The sequence below is a fragment of the Ambystoma mexicanum genome, chromosome 7q, assembly GCF_040938575.1.
Source record: "Ambystoma mexicanum isolate Mex_15411 chromosome 7q, UKY_AmexF1_1, whole genome shotgun sequence".
Taxonomy (NCBI): Eukaryota; Metazoa; Chordata; class Amphibia; order Caudata; family Ambystomatidae; genus Ambystoma; species Ambystoma mexicanum.
The window spans coordinates 621,849,759-621,871,168 of NC_090941.1; the positions used below are offsets into that span (position 1 = coordinate 621,849,759).

A 21,410-nucleotide genomic window follows, 5' to 3' on the forward strand; every position below is an offset into this window, starting at 1 on the left:
ACAACACATGGGGGATTATCTGTGACGGTTTAGTGACATGGAGGAGAGCGTCATTGGCGAACAAGCTGATTTTATAGTGGGAGCCGCCCATCTGAACTCCAGTGATAGCCTCATTGTTGCGCACCAAGATCGCCCAGGGTTCCATGACAAGGGCGTATATCAGGGGGGATAGTGGACAACCCTGTCTCGTTCTTCGCCCCAGGGGGACGGCCTCTGAGTCCATCCCATTGGCAGCCACCCTGGCCGTGGGGGCGGAATATAGTGCCGCCATCCATCCCAACCACCTCTGGCCCATCCCTATTGCCGAGAGAACCTCCCCCATGAAGGCCCAAATCACCCGGTCGAAGGCCTTTTCTGCATCCATGGACAGCAGGAGGACCCCCTCGTCCCAGGTTTCCCTTGAATGCAGCACATGGAGGGTTTTGCGCATGTTGTCTGAGGCTTGTCTATTTAATATGAAGCCCGTCTGATCTGGGTGAACCAGGCGGGGCAAGCATTTCTCCAGGCAAGTGGCCAGGATCCTGGCAAAGATTTTAGCATTGAGGTTCAAGAGGGAGATGGGCCTATAGGATCCGCACTCTGTCAGGTCTTTTCCTGGCTTGGGGATTACTGTGATGAGGGCCTGTAGGAATGTGGGGGGGGTTGTCTCTTTGTTACGGATTTGGTTAAACAATTTGGCCAAGGGTTCCATCAGTATGGGCTGGAATTGTTTGTAGAAATCGGCCGTATACCCATCTCCCCCCGGGGCCTTCCCTGCTTTAAGTCTCTTGATGGCTGCCTCCACCTCCCCCACCGCTATATTCCCCTCCAGGCCCGCCAATTCGGCCTCCGTTAAGCGGGGCAGCCGGTGTTCCTCCGGATAAGCCCGGATCTCCCCCAACGATTCCCCCCCTTGTTTTGTGTACAGGTCCCTATAAAAGTTTGCAAAGGAGCCCACTATCTCTGCCTTGTTATTGAGGACCATACCCTCCCCGTCTTTAATAGGCCCAACCCTCCTCTCCAGTCTGCAACCCCTGGCTCTACGTGCCAGTAAGGTCCCCACCCGTCCCCCTTTTCGTAGTACCTTTGCCGCGTGTATCTCAGTTTCTTGACCACCTCCCCTATGAGGACTGTGTGTAGAGCCTGGCGCTTCTCACACATTTCCGATAGGAGGGACTCCCTATCAGCCCCCTCCTGGGTAAGCCTACCCCGCAGGCTCTTGAGTTCCGTCCGTATCTTGGCCTCAATGAGCCCTCTTTCCCGCTTGCACCTGGAACCCTCAGCTTCCCACACTGTCACCATATCTGTCTCCCCGTTGTCGTTCGTCTCGAAATACGCCTCCATTTCGCCTCTCAGGTACTCCCTAAAGACCGGATCCCTCAGGAGCGAGTCCTTGCACCGCCACCGGGCTGACCTGGGGGACAGGAGGAGCGACCAATCTGCCATAAGAAGCTCATGGTCGGACCACGTTATTGCCTCAACCCTTGGGGCTGTAGCTACCCCACTCCCCTCTTTAGAAGTTAAAAGGAAATCAATTCTGCTGTAGGTGTGGTGTGGGGTGGAGAAGAATGTGTATCCCCGGCTCCGGGTGTGCCACTAGCCAGACGTCCTCCCAGTAATGTTCCCTCAGAAGGGTCTGCAACATTAGGTTATCTTCAGTTGTCCCTTTCGGTTCAGTCACCCTTGCTGTCCACCAGTCCAGCCTGGGGTCTATTATAAGATTGAAGTCGCCCCCCATTATCATGGCCCCTTCAGCCCATTCATCCATTACCCCCAGAATTTGGGTCAGGAAACCTATCTGACCTGAGTTGGGAGCGTAAAGGGTGGCCAGGGTTATGCGTTCCCCTTCATAGGTACCCTTAATCCCCAGGAACCTCCCCCCAAAGCCTCTTTTGGTTTCTATGTTAGTGAGGTGGAATGCTTTGCTCAAGAGGATCCCCACCCCTTCCTTCTTCGAGCTTCTGTGGGAGGCCCAAAAATTGGCTCTAATTTCCATCCCCCTGATGGGTGATTCCCTCCCCTGTCTGTAGTGGGTTTCTTGGAGGAACAGCACCATTAGCTGTTGTTTGCGGAACATATTACTGGTCAATGACCTCTTGTTTTGAGAGTTGAGGCCCTTGACACTGAGTGTGCCTATCTTGCCTTCAACCATTTTCGTCTAGGTAGTCCATCTCTATCTTCACCGTAATGTAATGCTTGTGTGCGGCCTGCTGTAAAATAGAAGATTCTTGTTCTAACTGGCCGGTCCCCCCATACCCCTGTAAACCCCTCTAGGTGTTACCGTTTTGACCATGGTGATGGTCATTCTTCCCCCTCCCTCCCTGTCCCTTTCCCCCTCTCCCCTGCCCCCCATCTTGAGACATTCGTCTGTGTCTCCCGATATCCTTCGGGGACGGTCAACGAACCACCAAGGACTCTACCCCAGCCCCGGGTAGTGTGAACATGTGGATAACCCATTCCCTTCAAATCAGAATGTACGTGCATGAACATTTAAACAAACATATGGGGCGTGACCTTGCATTCGAGGTCCCCCACCTCCCCCCGTGTCCCCAGGGACGGGCCCACGTGTGGGTCCATCGAACAAGTCAATAAACATTGTGAAAAAAAACAGTAAACAGACCCAAAACCCCCTGCGGGCCCAACTTGGCGCCAACGTGGCGCTCCTCCATGTGACACCCGGTCACCGGCCCTAGAGAGCCAACAGCGCAGCCCCCAGCGACCATGGTCACTGGGAAATATCATGCTCAAGTGATGAAGTGATGTTGCTGTCATTTCAGGTGGTCCTCAGAGGCCGATGATGGGTGCCTGGATTTTTGGAACTTGCGCGCCCCCTTGACCCTGTTCTTGCCACTGGGTTGCCCCAGTCTGTCGGGGCCCTGCCGGGGGTTCCTGGCCTCACCCACTGATCCACCAGATGGGCCAGCACGGTCTCCCACCAGGTCACCAGTGGCCCGTAGAATGTCCTCCTCCGACACCAGGTGGTGTCTTTCCCCCGACCACTCGAATGCCAAGTAGAAGGGGTGGCCCTAGCAATACCTGACCTCCTTACCCTGTAAACATCTGGTGAGGGCTCCGCATTTCTTTCTCATTGCGAGGGTGAGGGCTGAGAGGTCCTGATAGATTGCCACCTTAGAGTCTCCATATTGGATATCACCGAAGTTCCTCGCTTTCTCCAGGATCCTGGCTTTGTCCTTGTAGTAATGCAGTCGGGCCAGCACTGACCTCGGGCCCCTACCTCCTCCACCGGCTCGATGCACCCTGTCGAGTTTAATCTCGGTGTCGGCCTCCACCCCCATGATGATTCTTATGATATTGTGAACCTTGCCTTCCAGTGCCTGCGGGCTCTCCCCTTCGGACTCCACTAGGCCAAAAATACACAAGTTGTTCCTCCTTTCCCTGTTCTCCATGTCATCCACCTTGAACCGTAATTCCTCCTCCCTACGATTTACCTCTTGAAACCTGGCATCCGTTTGCATCTCCAGGATCGCCGTGGAGAGCTGGTTGTTCCCGACTCCCTCCACGCGGTCTTCCAGGGTGGTGACTTTAGTGGTAAGGTCGGCCAACTTAGTACCCATGTCGGTCCGAATCCCACGTATCTCCTCCAAGATCATCTGGATGTTATTTTGGATGGCTCCCAGGTCGGGAGGCGGCACTGATGGGCACCCGGCGGCCATTTTGTCTCCTCCGGCCGCAAACTGGTACTTGGAGAGGGCCTTCTTCCAACTCATGGGGTGCTGGTTGCAGCAGAGTATAGCAACTGTCCACCACGGGGCCCACGGCCGTGATAAGACTCGTGTAGGGGGAGAGACTGGGAAAAACCGGAGCTATCCGCGGTGGGGAGGTGCCCTCGGAGTGATTGTCTATGGATGTGCCAGCCGAGTAACTCAAGGGCTTCAGCGCCAGTGGGAGAGCGGGTTTATCCCCCCCCGTGGTTAGGGAAACCACTGGATGGCTGGTCGTGGTCGGTGGGGTCCTCTGTGGCAGGGTATGGGGGGGGACCCTTTAGTCAAGCAGCGCTCGTGGGGGCCAATTCATGAAGTCCTGGCCCGAGGGCCTCTCACCTGGAACTTGCCGTCTCCAATGTCCCCCAGTCGGGTGTAGTGTGGGCACGCTCCCGCGACGGCCCGCACTGGGGAGCTCTGGTGTGAGGGTAGGCGGGCCCATTCAACTCCGCCTGTGGATGAGTAGTGTACCGGGGTGCTTCGATTCTCGCCGGGGCGATGTGGGTCCGTGTTCAGCTCCTCAGGCGTCTACGTTCAGTGTCGAGCGTGTCCTCACATCGGCCCCGCACCGCCTCACTGCGCCCGGGAGCGGGGCGCCAGAGGCCTCAGGGTGCGGCGGAACCTCCAGGGTTCCCTGCCCCCAACTTCTCCTCGCTCCAGGTGGGTACATCCCCCGCAGGCGGCCGTAGTGTTTCCCCGCTCCTGCTCTCTGCTGTGTCCTTGGCGTGCCTTGGCGTGCACTGCCTGCGTGTTGCTCGGGACCGCAGGGGGAGGGGCCGCGGAGACCTCGGGCAGCTGAACTCGGCCCGTGGGTGTCATAGAGACACCTGGTTTGGACCCCCAGAGGGGGGGCAAGGGTTCACACAGCCTTTTTTTAGGGGCTTGTGAGGGATGGGCTCCTTCTTCCTACTCAACTCCGCAAGTTTCCCGGGGCTGGATGCGGAGCTATCGGCTCAGGTGGCCATCTTGCCTGCGCCCCCTGGTGGCCTCGTAATGTCTTTTTAAACAGTTCCAGTGGGCATCCCTCGGACGGGTTCACTTTTGTCAACACACTGTTTCCTGGAACTTTAGACTTGCCCCCTTCTCGTCATCATCCCTCGGTCAGGTTCACACTTGCCAACTTCACCTTTACATTCACTTTCAATGTTTGCAGGATTCGCTTCCCTTTCTTTATAGTGGGTAGATCAAAGGCTTTCAACTGTACAGGGATTTTACTTGACCTCCTGCATGACCATTTTGACCTATCTTGGTGGCTCTCCTACGGCCTTCTGGTTTCTGTAGTTTTACTCAGATGGGGATCGACCAGAGTTTCTCAGAGCAGCACCCATGTGAGTGGCAATGGGGGTCAAGGAAGACTTTTACATGTTTTCAAGCATTTTCTCATTACCACAGAAATTGGGAGATGGTGTAATACTGCTGGACACTACATACCATGCATTTCTGCTGGAATTATTACTGGGAATGCTTTCTACAGAGAGGTCAGCATTGATCGAGCCATGCATTGTCAGCATGATAAATTATTGTGGGAATAAAACAGGGGGTGGGGACAAAAGGGTGGGCGGGATACCCAATAGCGTATGGATCTCTGATGTGGTGCCGGTCCCCTTCTGCAGCTGGTCCACTGTTTACAATTTTACAGTTCTTTGAACTTTCTTACTTTGCCACTTTGTGACTTTCATTCACCACAGCCCGATTCTTAATGGATCTCTCCTTGACTAACCGGCTGTAATGAACCGCTTGGCTTTCCTTTACTGGAGTCAAGGCCAGTTCCACAGAAGAAGGAGTCTCCCTCGCTCCGGCTTATCGGCGTTGCTATGCTCCGTATACCATTGATATCTGCTGCAGCACACTTGGGCTATTGTCCTCGGTCTTAACATTTCTCTCAGCGGAGGGTTCGCAGGGTTTTGTTGAAAAGGGCAAGATCGTATCTCTCCTCGTCAGCCTCTCGATATTTGCCACCTTTCTCCTCCTCTTGAACTGCCGGACCTGGATAGCTGTCTTGTTGTGCGGTCTGACTTGCTTATATTGTGCTCTCTTGCTCCACCTTTTATCCCTGTGGGGAAGGGAAAGGGCTGTTAGGTGTGTGTGTGTGTGATTCTGATCAATTGCCTGACTTTGCGTTGGGACATGTCAGGTAAACAGCTCTGGTGTTAAACAGCTCTGGTGTTAGTCCACTCTCTGGTGTGTCATGCGAAAGTGTCCATGTCGGATAAGGGGGGGAGTGGTTTTGAATGTCCTACTTGGTAGGATGGGGAAATGGTGTTGAAAGAAGGGGGATACCGTGTCTCACCCGTCGGTGTCCCACTCCCCGAGGAACTCCCATCCAGGTGATCCTCCCTCACTGGTCCACCCCCACGAACTGGATCCAGTAGCAATGGCCGTCCCCTGCCCACCTGGATGACAGACCCCCAGGGACTAGCTAGGGAGACACCTTCAGGTTTCTCACAATTCTCTGGTCAATCCTCTTTACACTTTGATTAAAATAGCATGTAATTCATCTGATGCATTATGATTTGAAGATTATATCCCTGTTGTTGCCTCCTGATGCTATTCCACTGTCTGTGGTGAAAGACATCTTCCTGCTGCTTCTGCCTCAGATTACTGCCGATGTCAACCACTCGTGCTCTACTGGGATCATTCCCTCTGCTTTGAAGTGTGCCACAGTGATTCCTTTATTTAGTAAACCAACCCTTGATCCTCTACTCATTTCTCTCCTACCATTCTTTATGAAGTTGCTCAAATCCCTGGTGTCTCCTCTGTTGGTGAAGTTCTGTGAGTTTATGGCCGTGATTGATGTTTTCCAGTTCGGCTTTAGGCTTGGCCCGGGCACTGAGGCAGTTTTAGTCTCAGTGCTTGATGATTTGACGCCTATTGCGGATCGGGGGGTGGGGAGAAGTGGCGGCACTGATCCTCTTGGATCTGTCAGCTGCATTTGATACCATTGATCATGCCATCATGATCAGCCGATTGTCAGCTGCGGGTATGTCAGGTTCTGTTCTCTCATGGTTTTGCTCTTTTCTGTCTGACCGATCTCAGCAGCTGTTACTTCAACCTTTTCTTTCTGCAGTTGCAGCTCTGTTGTGTGGGGTTCCGCAAGGCTCGGCCTTGTCTCACATGTTGTTCAACATCTACATTCAGCCTTTGATCGCTCTGATCTGCTCCCACAGCTTTTTGGTGCTTCTCGTATGCTGATGATACTCAGATCTTGGTTCAGCTTGACTTACTCTATCCTGCCAATGCCACTCAGCTGCGAGATTGCTTATCAGCCGTTTGATGCTGGATGGGTGTAAATTGGCTGAAACTAAATGGAGACAAGCCCGAGGTTATGGTGGTGGGTGCTGACACTGTTCCTTCCTTTTGGACACCTTCCTCTTGGCCGTCTTCTCTGGGTACCTTTCCTGCGGCAGTCTCTACAGTACAAAATCTGGGTGTTAAGCTATCAGCGTCTCTTTCTATGCCCTCTCAGATCAGGTTGGTTTGTCAGGCTGCTAATTTTCAACTGAAAATGTTAAGGAAGGTTTTGCCTTTTATACAACTTCATCTGCGTGCTCCAGTGGTCTCTGCTATGGTTCTCTTGACTATTGCAACTCCTTGTACTTGGCACAGCCTGATTACTTAGTACATTGTTTACAGGTGCTTCAGAATGCTGCTGCTCGCCTTGTCACTGGTACTCCATATCGGAAGCATATATCGCCTGTTCTCAGGTCTCTCCATTGGCTCCCAGGGGCTAATCGTGTGTCTTTTAAATCTCTCTGTCTAGTGCATAGGGCCTTCTATGCGGCCAGTCCGGAGTATTCACCCCTGTATTCCTGCTCGTGCACTAAGCTCTGCGTATCGCCCTCTTTTGGCTGTCCTTAGAGTTTGTTGTGCAAGAATTGGTGGCCCATCTTTCTCGGTCTCAGCGGCTATGCTGTGGAATGCCCGTCCGGCAGCTCTTGGTGGCTGTTCGGTTCATATTTATTTCAGGAAAGCCCTGAAAACGTTACTTTTTTAGTTCTCCTTCTGCTGCGATACCTCCGTTTTCAGTCATAGCACCAGGTTGCCTTTTTGGTGTTGGTTGCGCAGTACCTTGGTACAAAGAACGTTAACATAACACATCTCTCTCACTGGAGTTCTCATACGCAGAGGGTTCAACCGACCCATATCCAGAGCATGTAGTGCATTCAGTCCTGCTTCACCTCTTCACATGTTGAGACTTGTAGGCCAGAATTTGAAGCAGGAAAGACAAAACTACAAATGCCAGAATGTAATGAAAAAAAACAGAAATGGGTGACTTATACCCGATTGACATGTAATCAGGGTGAACGGTCAAATGTTGGAAGTCAACCATAAACATCCTGGTGGAGTAGACTGTAAAAAACCTTTGCATCAAACAAAAGCATTTTATATATGCACATTGAATACAATGACCCCATGAGATTTAAATGAACAGCTGTTATCCACAGGTTTGTTCTGACATTGCAGTACCTCTTAATTTATAATAAAATTAAAAAAAACATTCCGGTGTAAATGTTGGCAATGGACAAGTTTCATTTTTATAGATAAGCACATCAGTCCTTCTTTTCTATTTTGGTGTCTAGTGCCATCAGTCCAGATGCAGGGTGATGTCACTTCCCATTTGAACATTCGCTGAAATGTTTTGTACTGCACCAGATTGACTGGCGTTGTGATTAGTTCCATCCGATATTCAGGTTAAGACAAGAAATGAGTTTGTGTTCATAGGATGTGGTGATATACTATTAATATGATCCATTAGAAATTAACGTTTAAACTATGCATTGTTCAACCCCCTGATGAAGAGCCAGAAACAGGCTCCAAATATGGTGGGAATATCCGATGTTCAATGGAACATAGCTATGGTTTATCTTTTTTGTAATTATTTAAGTGCTTTTGACATGTCAAACAAAAAAAGTACACAATACATACCACATTTCATTCATAAAAATATATACACAATAGAATACTAATATTTCTTCTCAAGAAACAATTTACAATGCACACACAAAATAAAATTCCAAACATGTCCTTACATTTTCCATCATGGGGATTATAGAATAAAAAGTAATACCAAGTGACTAACATGTAGGCAGGGAGTCTAATAACTTTTAGCCTTCAACCATAAATGATATGCGGCTGCGGTGATTACTAACAATTCTTCCGCAAAGATCTCAGACCAAAACCGATCAGTGACGGGACTTGCACATTTTGCATATGATCTACAGTATTCTTTAACTAAGGTTGGACAGTATGTTCGAACGTGTTTTACTGTTTCTACTCCCACAGAGGCGACATAATCTATCCCCGAAAGGGATGCCATTCCAGGCACCTGTATACAACAGAACCGGAAGAATACCGGAACGCAGACACATTATAAAATTTATCAGAGAGGAATTACCTAATTTGACTAAATAACCGCATGTAATGTGGGGAAAAAACTGGTTTGAGTGCAAGCTATAGCATTACTTAGTAGCAAGACTAATCAGTGATTGGCAATGATTGCACTCAAGTGACTTGACTTTTAATTTTCACAAAAAGGGTACAACTTCATTTTCCACAGCTATGGTTTATCTTAATTGAAATCAAGCTACATAATAAATAATATGTTTGACTATATGATTAAAGGTGTTTGGATTTACTTCAGGGAAAAGAATGGTGTGTCACACACGTTTGGTTAAGTAGCAGTGCTGTAGTATTGAGACAAATTGCCAGATTGTACTTGCTGTAGCTGAAAAAGTTGGACACTATTTTAACAGCTAATGGTATCATTTAATAGGATGTAGATACTCTGAAGTAAAGTAACCTGTTACATGAAGATGAAAGCCCACTTTGGAGGGCACCCTGTTACATCTTCTATTGTATTATTGCTGAAAAAACATACACAAAAAAACTTCAAGGCTCTCTGTAGCTAAAATATGTACTTTTGTGAACAAATTCCTTTCTCTTTATTACCCACTTTTGCTTGACCCATAAAATATGTTTTCCATATCCATTAGATACCCTGGGATAATGATAATGGTGTGTGGCTGGCAATCTTGGATGCATTGGGCCTCATTACAACCCAGGCGGAAAACCATGGTGCTAGTAGCACCATGGTCCATGCCGGTAATTTACCGACTCCGCCATGGAGAAAGGGGGAATTACCACCCCATTACAAGGTTGGCGGGTGGTAATTCCCCCTTCCTCCATGGCCTTTCCCCATTCCCATTTTTGCCCCATAGGGCATAATGGGAATGGGGAAAGCGGTAATTACGGTACCGCAAATTGCGGTACCGTAATTAGCACCAAGGTCCCTTTGCGGGTCCATTCCTTAACGGCTGGTAAAACCAGCCGTTAAGGTGGGAACCCGCAAAGGGACCTCGTTATCAGGCGCTAAGGGATTACCGGTACGGGTACCCTTACCGGTACCGGTAATCCCTTAGCGCCAGGGTCATAATGAGGCCCATTGTCTTTAAATGCATCTATTAGACCGAATAATGGACATATTGCTGTGAAATATTTGTTCAAGGACACATCTGTGAGCTCTTTTCAGAACAAACATGCTAAAAAACATGGTAAAGTTATGATTTAAGAACAACTTCTTCCTGCATGATAAGTATCCAAGGCCAAGAAAGAGGCCTTTGCAGAAGATTTGTGAGAAAGGGTTGGATACAATTTTGTGAGGGTTGCATTACCTGTGTGATTTTGGACAGGAGATGTAGGTGATTTCAAAGAGAATATAGGCTTTCATAATACTAATAACATCAATTTAAGAGTTACTTATGAATAGTCCCAATTGGGGGAGTACATTGAGTGAAAACCTGTCATTTCTAGAAAGCCCACTTCTTGTAACTCAACACTGTTTGCTGATAGCCTGATTCACCCAACCTTGGAGTGGAGTATCCCCTATGGAGACTTTCTCCATGTTATAGAAACTGTAGCCTTGATCATCACTTAAAGCTTGGATCTACGCAGATTTATGAACGATTACGAGAGAGGGCATATCCTCAATAGATGCTGGATAGACCTGTGTCCACAGTTAGGAAGGTCAAGGGAGATGATCTATTAAAATATAGTTTGGTGACTAAGACAGAGGTGCCTTTTACTAAACATGTATTGATCAATGTATCCAAGCAGTGAGATACAAAATACGTTGTTAAATGACTGGATGGTTTTACATTTGGATAATGATATTCGGCCCTTGGCTGGTATTCCTCTTAGCATTGCTCATAAGAAATGCCCAGGCCTAGAAGATGTATTAGTTAGCATCTATTCTGAAAACAGAACATGCTCTGTGCACAATATTCTTGAAGAGCACATGGAAGTGAGTCATCAACAATATTTTTTTTCTGCCCTCTTAAAAAGCATTCTTTCAATACCCTTGAGAATGCCAAATAGAGGTCCACCACAAAAGTGTCTTCTGAAAATTATTGGAAAAACCGCTGCTCCTCTTCAATTTCAATCTTTTGTGGACAACCACAGGTTATTAGGTGATAGCCAGTTGGGATTGAGTCCCAATAAGGGCAAGAAATAACATGAGTGAACCCTAAGGAAAACTTGCTCCAGCTACTTGTTTAAGGTTGAGCAAATAAGTTCAGGCAAAGCTTGAACCACCCGAATTTCGGGTGCTTTGAAGGCTGTGAACTTTTGGTACTTTCCCCAAAGCATGAGTCAGCAAGTAGGGAAAGCATAAGTGCCCTAAAGGAATGGGCAGGCCAATGCCAGTCCCACTGAGATTGATTACACCTCCCCTTGCCCTTTGGTGGGCCTGGCAGACCCCCACACAGCATTCTAAACGTTACACTTCAGAGCACTGAACATAGAAGAAAATAAAGGTCTAAAACATTCTTCAGGTCCTGTGAGATGCTAGGGGAAGAAGGGGCGGGCAGGAATTGAGGGCAGTGTGACAGTCGCAGGGGCTAATTGGCTGCATCTCATGAAATTCTGTAAGACACTTTTGGGGGAGTTCACTTAAACTTATGTTTGCGCTTGACACAAGATATCTGTGGTCATTCTGCTAGATCTGTCATCCATGTTTCGCGCCATTGATCACTCTATCCTTCTGACTAGATTAAGTAAAGTAGTAGGTGCGCGTGATGCCGCCTAAGATGAGTTAAGTTCATTGCAAAGGGACAGATCTTCTAGAGTCAAAATAGAGGATAATCAATCCCTAGGTCGCGATTGCTAACTGAGGTGTGCCATAGGGCTCCTGTCTTCCCCCACTAGTATTCAGTGTGCATGTTAAGCCATCACATGACTTGCATGGCAAAGAAGGAGTTCATTTTCACTACTACTGTGATGACATGCACGTCATGTGATGGCGTAGTGGAAGACCAGAGGACAATCTCACCCGTGCTAAACTCTTATTTCAGGCCACTGAGGGCTGAATGCAACTACAGTAGCTAAGCCTGAATGAGCCATATGTATGCTTCTCACAACCAGCAACATGTATATAATACCCTGGGCTGGGCACAGTCAAGTGACCACTTCAACACCAACATTGCTAGGAAGTAGCAGGTTAAATCGCTAGAGGTCATGTTAGATTCGTCTCCTGCAATGGTCCCACATGTTAACACAACAGTACCTTCCACCAACTACTAGCTCAATGCCTCTGACCATTAATTTCCCAGGAGAACTGTGCATGCATCGCACAGGCAATCATAGGACCAAACGTTGATTTTTGTAATGCTCTTCTTCTCCCAAGGGGCCCCTACGTCAGTGGTCTGTCGGCTACAGGTATTATCAGAGGTGTAGCCAGGATTGTCTAACGCGTGGGGCCTGAAGCTAATGTAGTTGGGCCCACTGCAGTGACATTAACATCTGTAAATGCCCACACAGCGCTGCTGAGTGGGAATTTACAGATTTTGGGTGGGCCTTGCCCCTCAGTCCCTACCCTGTCTACGCCTCTGGGTATTATGGGATTCAGCTGCTGTAGTTGCCTATAGCTCCAGGAGAGAACGTGTGTTTTCTATCCATGCAAATTGCCCTGGTTGCTAGTCATTGCCAGGATTTCATTCAAGCGCCTCGCATTAGCACATAAAGCGCTTAGTGTCAAGCCAAAACATATCTGAAAAACAGCATAGGAGATCTCGAGCCCTGGGACACGCTTTCCAGGTGTTGATTGCCAGAATGTGGAGTTCTTTGCTGGAGGACCTCAGATAATTTGAACACTTGATTTCCTTTAGCAAACAACTGGACAGCCATGTTTTCTAACTTCTCTTCCGTTTACTTACATTTAAGCCGCTCAGCACTTAGATGTCAATTGAGGCTGTACATAACATAACACCCACGCCCTTCAGTGGGGAGGATATATGGGTCTCTGAAGGGGATGACTGTTAAAAGCTTTAATGATTTTAGAGCCCAGGTCTAGTCATCAGGTTTGTCTCCCCAGGCCAAGCAGCAGCCTGCTAGCTTTTGGGTTTCCCCTTCTTGAGGCAGTAATTCTAACAGGGGCCAAAAGACAACAGCAACCTAAGCAACAGAAGCAGCGTGTGTTCCTAAGTAGGGGAGGGGTTTCCTGTGTGGCTGCTCTCCTGCAAGAAGTTGTTTGACATCCAGACTCTCCATCTCATGTTCTTTTTGCTGGAAATCATAAGGCTAAGGCCACTTCCAAAAAGAGCATTGCCCTTTGTATGGCCATGTGTATGGAATCTAGCATGCAATGCAGTCCTTGGGGGCATTACAGACCATTCAACTAGAGAGGCGCCTTGCAACCTTCATTTGGTTGTCTGAACTCTTAGCAATTTGACTCTGACATTGACATCTATAAATTGGGTAGAATTGGTTAGTTATAAGTTAAGGGGCCATAGGCAGCTTCATGTATTTCCCTTGGACTCTTGTTTTGGCGCAAGTGGCGCCATGTTCACCATGATGGACCCAGGCTGCAGCTGCTGCAATGCCCCCGAAGGCTTCATTAAAATGTACGGATCCATTCTAAACCTTGAAATAGTCCAAAGGGGGAGGAATCTATAAGAGGAACATTGAATCCACCAGAAACAACCTTGCCAAAAGTAAGTCGTGTGTTCATTATGTTGAATAGCCACTGAAAGTCTGAAAATAACACAGAATTCATTATTGTACGTTTTCGAAATTAAAAAGGAATTCCAAGCGGCTGATATTGCACAAACGTTTGGGGTTAATCCACCTTGAAACCTCCTTGAGTAGCTCCCATTCCTAGGATAGCCCCGTCTGAGCCCAGGCACTTTCACCCTTTTACTTGGTAGCCGAAAGCCTACCAGAAAACTATTTTTGCTTCCTCGTCTCAGAAGTAGAGCATGCTACTTTTTGGCAATTCCTATAGGTACACCACAACACCTGGAGGTCAGGAATGACGTGTGTTTCTCCGGGGGCTCCAGCTGCGGTTTTTCGTACACTGCATCAAGGCAGCTTGCCACAGTGCATGTCCAGCACACCCTCTCCACTGCACTCTACACTCTGGCACTGCACGCAGCTGCTTCTGTGCCAGACACACGTCTCTGCCTGACTCTGTCAATGTCCTCACCAGAGTCCCACCCTGGCATGCCTTGGCATTCCAATCATTCAAGCTGCACTACTTATCATATTTTGGGCACAACCCTGTTTGCAAACATTTCTCCCGGAAGGCTGGCATTTTCATCTTTCGCACTGCTCCGGCAGCCACTGCGTTTCACAGTTACCTCTGTCACATTCCTACTCTAGTAAGTTGGAAGGCACCAGGGCTCCAGCTGGTTTTGGAAGTTTATTCATGGGAGCAGCATGGATAAACAAGGCATGCCCCAAAAGGCAGACAGCTGGTATCCCTCCTGCTCCTCCTTAATGCTGTAGCTGTCTCCCCGCGGCCACTGCCAACCATCAAGTGTAAGGGTGACATAAGAACCAATGATGTCAGAGAAGAATGCGGCCCTGGCAGTTGCAACACTGCTGCCCCAGCTGGCATGTCCCATTGGAAAGACCTGCAGAAGGCCTAGCCCCTCTTTGCACAGATACACGTGGACAGAAGGAATAGTGCATGGCACCAGAAAACCACAAACAGTAACTATAATGTGCAGTGCCCGCTGGCCTGCTTCTTGACGCAAAATAGACACGCGCCGTACTGCAACTTCTGCGATGAGCATGCGTCTGACAGTACATCTGCACAGCAGCTGCATCCTTGGACAGTTACTATAGCAACAGATGCTGCCTAGACTGCTACTGGACACAAAATAGGCTACGCGTCCACAAAGGCAACAGTGTTAACTGGCACGCAATTCTATAAATGGATTAGCAACGTTTCGGTTATGGGCCTGATTTATGGAAGTGTTTTATAATAGTGCAATCCTATAGGAAAACGTTCCATGAATCCGCTCGCCCATTCAGGAGGTAGTGTTCATTTTGCCCCATTATTCTGATTGCTTTGATGCTTACGGCAGTGTTAGTGGACGGGATTGGGAATGGTGTATGGTTTTCCCGGGCTCTTTCCATTTTGTTCTGGCTAGAGAGAGCTTTACCTCTTTGTCAAAGCTCATGGATCAGTGTGTAGAAGACCCTCAGAGGCTGTCCGCTGCTCTGCCATGCATGGCCAAGTGCATCATGGTGAAGGCTCTCTTAGAGCGTCGCCCATTTAATAGGAGCAACGGCTACAGTGCAAGTTGGTGGGGAGAGTCGTTCAATGTTGCCTGTAATATCTAATTCCTCCACCCATGGGTTACATTAATATGTATTATGACTTTCTTCTGTTAAGGGATCAGACTGCTGCATGTTCCATGGAACACCAGCAAATGTTTTCGACCAAAAAAAGATGTAACTTTCCCCTTCCCCACGCCAAGCTAGAACATCTGCTGATCTGAAAGCAGGAGACCTGCAACACCGAGAGAAAGTATTAAATAGACACAAAAAAGAAATAATGGCTTGTGAGCGCATCGTGTTGAAGACTATTATGGAATCAGCTTTTAGTAGATGCCATTGCTATTTTCAGGTTGTAAGGGCTCCTTATGTCTAATCTGCTAAGCACATTGACATTTGTTTCCACTTACTTTTTGCATTTATATTTACTCTTATTATTTATTTATTTTATAAGGGGCGATGGTTACTCCATGATGCTTGGCTAAACCCTGTCAAATGTATTTTTGCACAATAAAATACTGCACCCCTCCCCCCCAAGTTAGAAAATATGCAAAAGCTAAAGAAGGACACATGTATAGCAGAGGTGAAGCACACAATCTCCAGGAAAATTAGCAAAATGACTACTGAGTGCATCCCGGGGAAGGCTCTGTTATAATATTGGCCATTTTAGCGAAGCTAGAGCTACTGTGTATGTTTGGAGTGCCAGTGGGAGTTGTAGAACCCTACCTCTAAAAGCAATTTCATGTTTGCTATACACAAATCAGTGAACAGGCGATATTTCTGAGTCCAGCTAGAGGTAACTTTCGCTCTCTGTCAGAGGTCTCGCAGCAGCTTGCAGAGGGGCCATAGTGTTAATCATCTGCTCCATGATGCAGAGCGAGGGCATCATTCTTATTTTGTTGGCCATTTTGTAGCTGATGGTGTAAGTGCAATGGTTGTGGACAGAGTTATTGATTTCATTTATGACCTTTTGTTTCCCTGTTGCACATTCATGTTTCTCAACTTTGGTGCCACGTACCATTGGTCTTTCTATCAATATTGTTATTTAGGCTGTTTGGTTAATTGATGTTTTGTTTTGTTTGTTGGTTATTAGAACTTCCCTTTTATTTTTCTGAGGCTGCCACTGCTATTGTGATTAAATAGTAAAGAGTGATTAAGGTTGAGGCTCCAAATACATAACGCTCAGCTGTTCCTTAATCCAAAGAGGGCCTTCAATTGGCCCATTGCAGCTTAAAGCAAGTACTGTTTTGACGGGCACCATATTGGAATGGTAGGAAACGCTTGACAATGTTACTGTTTACACACACGTGACCACTCCATGGTGTTTTATTCACTGTGCGTTTCCCTCGTGTGTGACGACTTTGAGCTGTGGGATGTAACATAACAACTTCAATAAATTGGGGTGGAGTTCCCTCTTTTTTGTTATCAGGGAGCCTGTATCTGGAGGGATTGCAGTAAACTATATATATAATTATATATAAAGGATACAGGCTACCCCTCCCTTACACACCTATAGATATGAACACTGTGCGCTCCACTTTGACAGACACCTTAAATTAGTCTGCGTTTCACATAAAACAGATTACCAATTTAACAGTAAAAAAAATGTATTTGTCATCATATTACAAAAAAAAACTGATTTCAGGCTCAACACTATAACATGAACAACATTTGTTATACGTATTCAGTTGTTTTATCTAGGCTGTTGTATAAACACCATATTATTCATCATATGGTGCTCAACAGCAGACATTTGAACCATGCGGTGAGGTTGTGAGGGGTTAGTGATCAGTGACCTTATGTGTTGTTTTTTCAATACATATTACAATTCGACACTGTTGGTGTTTCAGCATAAGATGAGAGTGAACAGCTGTTGGTGTAGCTCTTCTTATGCTTTCCTCAGGACTGGATTTTATTAGGGTGGGGGTTGTCTTCTTATTCAGAATTGAAGGAAGGATCCCTAGATGTGTTTGTGCTGCACTTTGGCTTCTGATGTATTGGGCTAATATTTCAAAGAAATAGGTGTGTAAGGGAAGGGTAGCCTGTATCTGTATTTCTAAGAAATATTAGCCCAATACATCAGAAGCGAAAGTGCAGCACAAACACACATATATATGTAACATAACAATATAGAAGAGTGAATTCATCACTGCATTATAATATAGGGGAACATTTTCATTAACAGTTTTGTGTTTATTGCAAGATAATGTAAGTGTTGTACTCAGTTACTGAGGGTGGCAGGTGCATTTGTTCATGCAAATAGTAATATTGTATTATCAGGCAGAAAACAGCCGTGTCTAATCCAATCAACGGGTCTACATGGATATGCAAATGAGGCCTGGCTGACTTCTGGAACATATAAGGCTGCAGTGCAAACAGAAAGCCTGGCAAACCTGCACACATTGTGTAGTGGAAGCATTGGCAATCCTCTTCAATGGCAAATCTGCAATAGCAAGCGTGCCAAAGTCAGTAGTTCTTGTTACAAATGTCAAGGACACACCGTGTATGCCTTTTTTGAGATTTTAAATGTCATCTTGCCCTCTCCATGCACAAGGGCAGGCCTATTGACATTATCAATGCTTGATTCATGCATTTATGTAGCCGGCATCATGTACTTTGCCCAGCGAGCCAAGGAGACGCCAGCCACTCTTCATTTCTATTCCTATTCTTGTATCATTCTTTCTTGTATCTCCCTTCCTTTACATTGCGCTTTGTCTGAATCTCTCATAACTTTATTTCATTATCTCCTCCTCTCTCCTCTCATTCTTTCATTCTCTGTGTTGCATTGAGTTTGAAAGCCGGGAAGTGAAAGATAGATGAACAGAAAGAGACCTGTGCACATGTTCTGGGACCAGGGTATTGTCCGCATATTTCTCTCTGAAGCTCCTATGCCACTTGTAACCCAACAGTTGGGTGACTGGAGGCTTGTGTGTGTCTTACTCGAACTGACTTTTGCAAAAGAATATAAATATGTGCTATGAAACATTCATGCTATGCAATATATTGCAAAATGTGCATATCCTCCAATTGACCACGCTTCAAAGCAAATAGCACCAGCCAAACGGGCGTATGTGCTCTGGCCTCATCTGCCTCATCTGCACTGGATAAACTGCACTGAACATGCCCCGCCTTCATTCTCCCTGTATAGCACCTGCATTACTAGGGCAGCACCTGCAAATCCTGCACTGTGACCCGAGCACAACATCTCCGACCTTTCCCTGAAATGTACCTCACAATAGTACTTAGGCAATAATACCTGGAGTGGTGGGCTAAGATGACAGGTGCGAGGGAAGCATGCGACTTTAAAGAGGCCAGCGGACCTTTATAATTATAATTTTTTTTTTTTATTTAAACAGATTGTGTGGTTTCCTTATTTGAAACCTTTAACCTGAGCATGTCCGTTCTTTCATCATGATTCTTCGTTTGGTATACAGTATCTTAGTAGCAGTGCTTGGTAGCATCTTATTAATCCTGGGTTATGTTGTTGATCTCCTCTGGTTTCTTAAGGATTAAAATCACTAGTTTTATGAGTGCTAATGTCGTTTTCATTTTTTCTCCTTCTACAAGAGTCCTCCACCACTCATCGACATTCCTTGTCGTGTAGCTTCTAAGGATGTCCCCCAAGCACTGCTCTCGCTCTTTCCTTAAACCGGTACACTGTAGTATGAGGTGTTTCAGAGATTCTATCTCTCCTTCCCTGATGTCCAGCCTTTTTCTTCTTTGTAATATTTCTCCTGTTGGTAAAATGTTCAATCTGAATCTCTCGGAAAAGGTCTCGGAAGTACCAATTGGGGAATAAAGTCAGATAGCTCGGGATCTGATTCAGTTTTCGTGGCTGGGCCCAGAAGTCTTCGTAACCTTTATATTTACAGTTATCTTCTTGGGTTTCGATCCAATCTGCCATGTATAGTTTCTTTTTAGTTTTGTCTGGGTTAATCCATAAGTCATAATTGGTTATTTATAATGTGAATACCCGAAGGTTTCTAACAGCAGACGCAGGGATCGAATCTGTGTTGCTCCGCATCATCTTGCTTCCAAGGCGAGCGCGTCGCCCGTGAGCTATCCTCCCAAACTATCCACCCATCGTGGCTTACCACGCTAGGCGTCCCCGCCCCTGGCATGCCAGAAAAACATCCTGGGCCAGTGAATGAAGAAAGTGGCGTGGATGCAGGAAAGGAGCATCAGATGCAGCAGACCCGTTTTAAGAAGTGTATATTTATTTGTGAGCTAATGGGTTAGTAAGGAAGTCGCGATCGGGTACAAAGAGCCAGAACAGCCAGCAAATTGTTTGACTTGCAGGCTTCTAGCAATGGTTTCAGCCAACGTTCAGAGCAAACTGTTTGGCTTCTCAGCCTGCCACATGCCACGTACACAAAGCACAGCTGTTAGCAATGTGTATTGAGCATGCAATGCAGCAGTTTACCTGCAAGGTCACAATCCCATCCAAGCGAGCTGCAGTAGTTAAGGTGAGAATGCGGCTTTTATTTACAGATCCTTTTTGCATACTGCTGAAAGGGTGGAAGAGCTTCACAGAGGTCATCCGAATGTCAGCACCCTTGAAATGTCTAGATCCAGGAAGAGATGCATCAGCACCATACGAGTAGAAACACCAACTAAATCTGTGAAATGTGTTTAGCACCTGCTACAAGGATGTGTCTTTCTTGATTTCATTTCAGCATGGTATACCCCTTAATGGCCCATCATGATGAAATTCACTGCTACATATATACTACATTATGCATTAGTGTTGGGTGCCAGTTGCATGAAGGGACTAGCACATCATTTGTGCCATCAGACCGCCTCCAGAGGCCTTCATAAAGTCACTGGTAGCTGAGGAATTCTTTTATATTGGAGGTGTATAAACATTTCCTATGAATATGCAGGAGAGACTGAGCAAAATGAGGGAACCCGAACCAACCAAGAGGGGCGTAGGAGGGGTTATCCTAGAATGATAGTTTAACAATACGTTAAAATGGTGTATTTTATACCACACTTTCTGTGAAAAATTGGGCAAAAAGCTGTATAGTTTAAAATCAGCAAATTAAAAAGTCAAACTCAGCAGGTTCACCAGGCCCTTATGGGCTTACCTATAAAATGATAAAAGAGAATCCAGAAAAATGACTGCCCTTCATGATGGACCTAATTGGCCGGATTGATAAAATCTGCAGAATTCCCGACACCTGAAAAGCTGCAATAGTAGTACCGTTATTTTAAAAAGGTGAATGATTGGACACTTTGAACTATCGCCCTATCGTCCTTTTGGACACTCTGGGCAAGCTGTATGCCTCTCTGATCCTCATGCATCTGCAAAACTGGATAGATTCAACAGGGAGAAACGACCCTCGACAAACAGGATTTTACCTCAATCTACTTCTACTTAATTTTCTAAAGTGGAAGGTTACGAAAGAGAGAACAAAATTATACTTAGCCTTCATAGACTTGAGAAAGGCGTTCGTCAGCATAAACAGAGAGAGACTGTGGACATAACTGAGAACGTGGGGCTGTCCGTCGCATTTGATCTCGTCCATGAGTGCATTATACACCTCCACCACGGTCTGCATAAGATTGAATGCTCAGCACAAACTGACCAGAGACATTCATGCCTACAATGGCTTAAAACAGGGATGCCCATAAGCACCAACTTTGTTTACACTGTTGCTAAGTGACTTGCCAGATGCACTGAAGCAATCAAGATAATTTCCTCCGAAGATCGGCGACCACGGCTTGGGCTGGATGCTATATGCAGATGACCTAGTCCTGATCGACCAGACCCCGATTGGATTGCAACGAAGGCTGTCAGTTCTGCATGACTATATGGCAAAAAAGCTATTGGAGATTAACACCATCAAATCCAGTTTCCTGATGCTGGGTGGAGGTGGAGCCAGCACCAAAAAGGGCTTCAGATGGCATGCAGCTGGAATAGGCCTAAAGGAAACATTGGAAATCACCTATCTAGGCACGTTTCCCCCAGTATATGTGCTGCACTGCGTGTGCTCAAATTAAAAACGAAATGTAAAAACATGACATCTCAAGGTCGCCTTATCTGCAGAAAATACAGAAGATTCTCCATAGAACCAGTGCGTACATTCTACAGCCAACAAGTAGTACCGACGCTGATCTATGCAGCAGAGACGTTCTTTGGTGCACCAGCAG

The 21,410-nt window shown here is 46.7% G+C and overlaps 1 protein-coding gene and 1 long non-coding RNA gene across 2 annotated transcripts in view; one reads left to right on the forward strand and one right to left on the reverse strand.

The window, feature by feature from the left end:
* Positions 1 to 21,410, forward strand: part of STARD13 (StAR related lipid transfer domain containing 13) — a 634,151-nt gene that overhangs the window by 124,189 nt on the left and 488,552 nt on the right. The gene's annotated exons all lie outside the window — the stretch shown is intronic.
* Positions 1 to 21,410, reverse strand: part of LOC138528844 (uncharacterized) — a 37,299-nt gene that overhangs the window by 14,962 nt on the left and 927 nt on the right. The window lies entirely within an intron of this gene.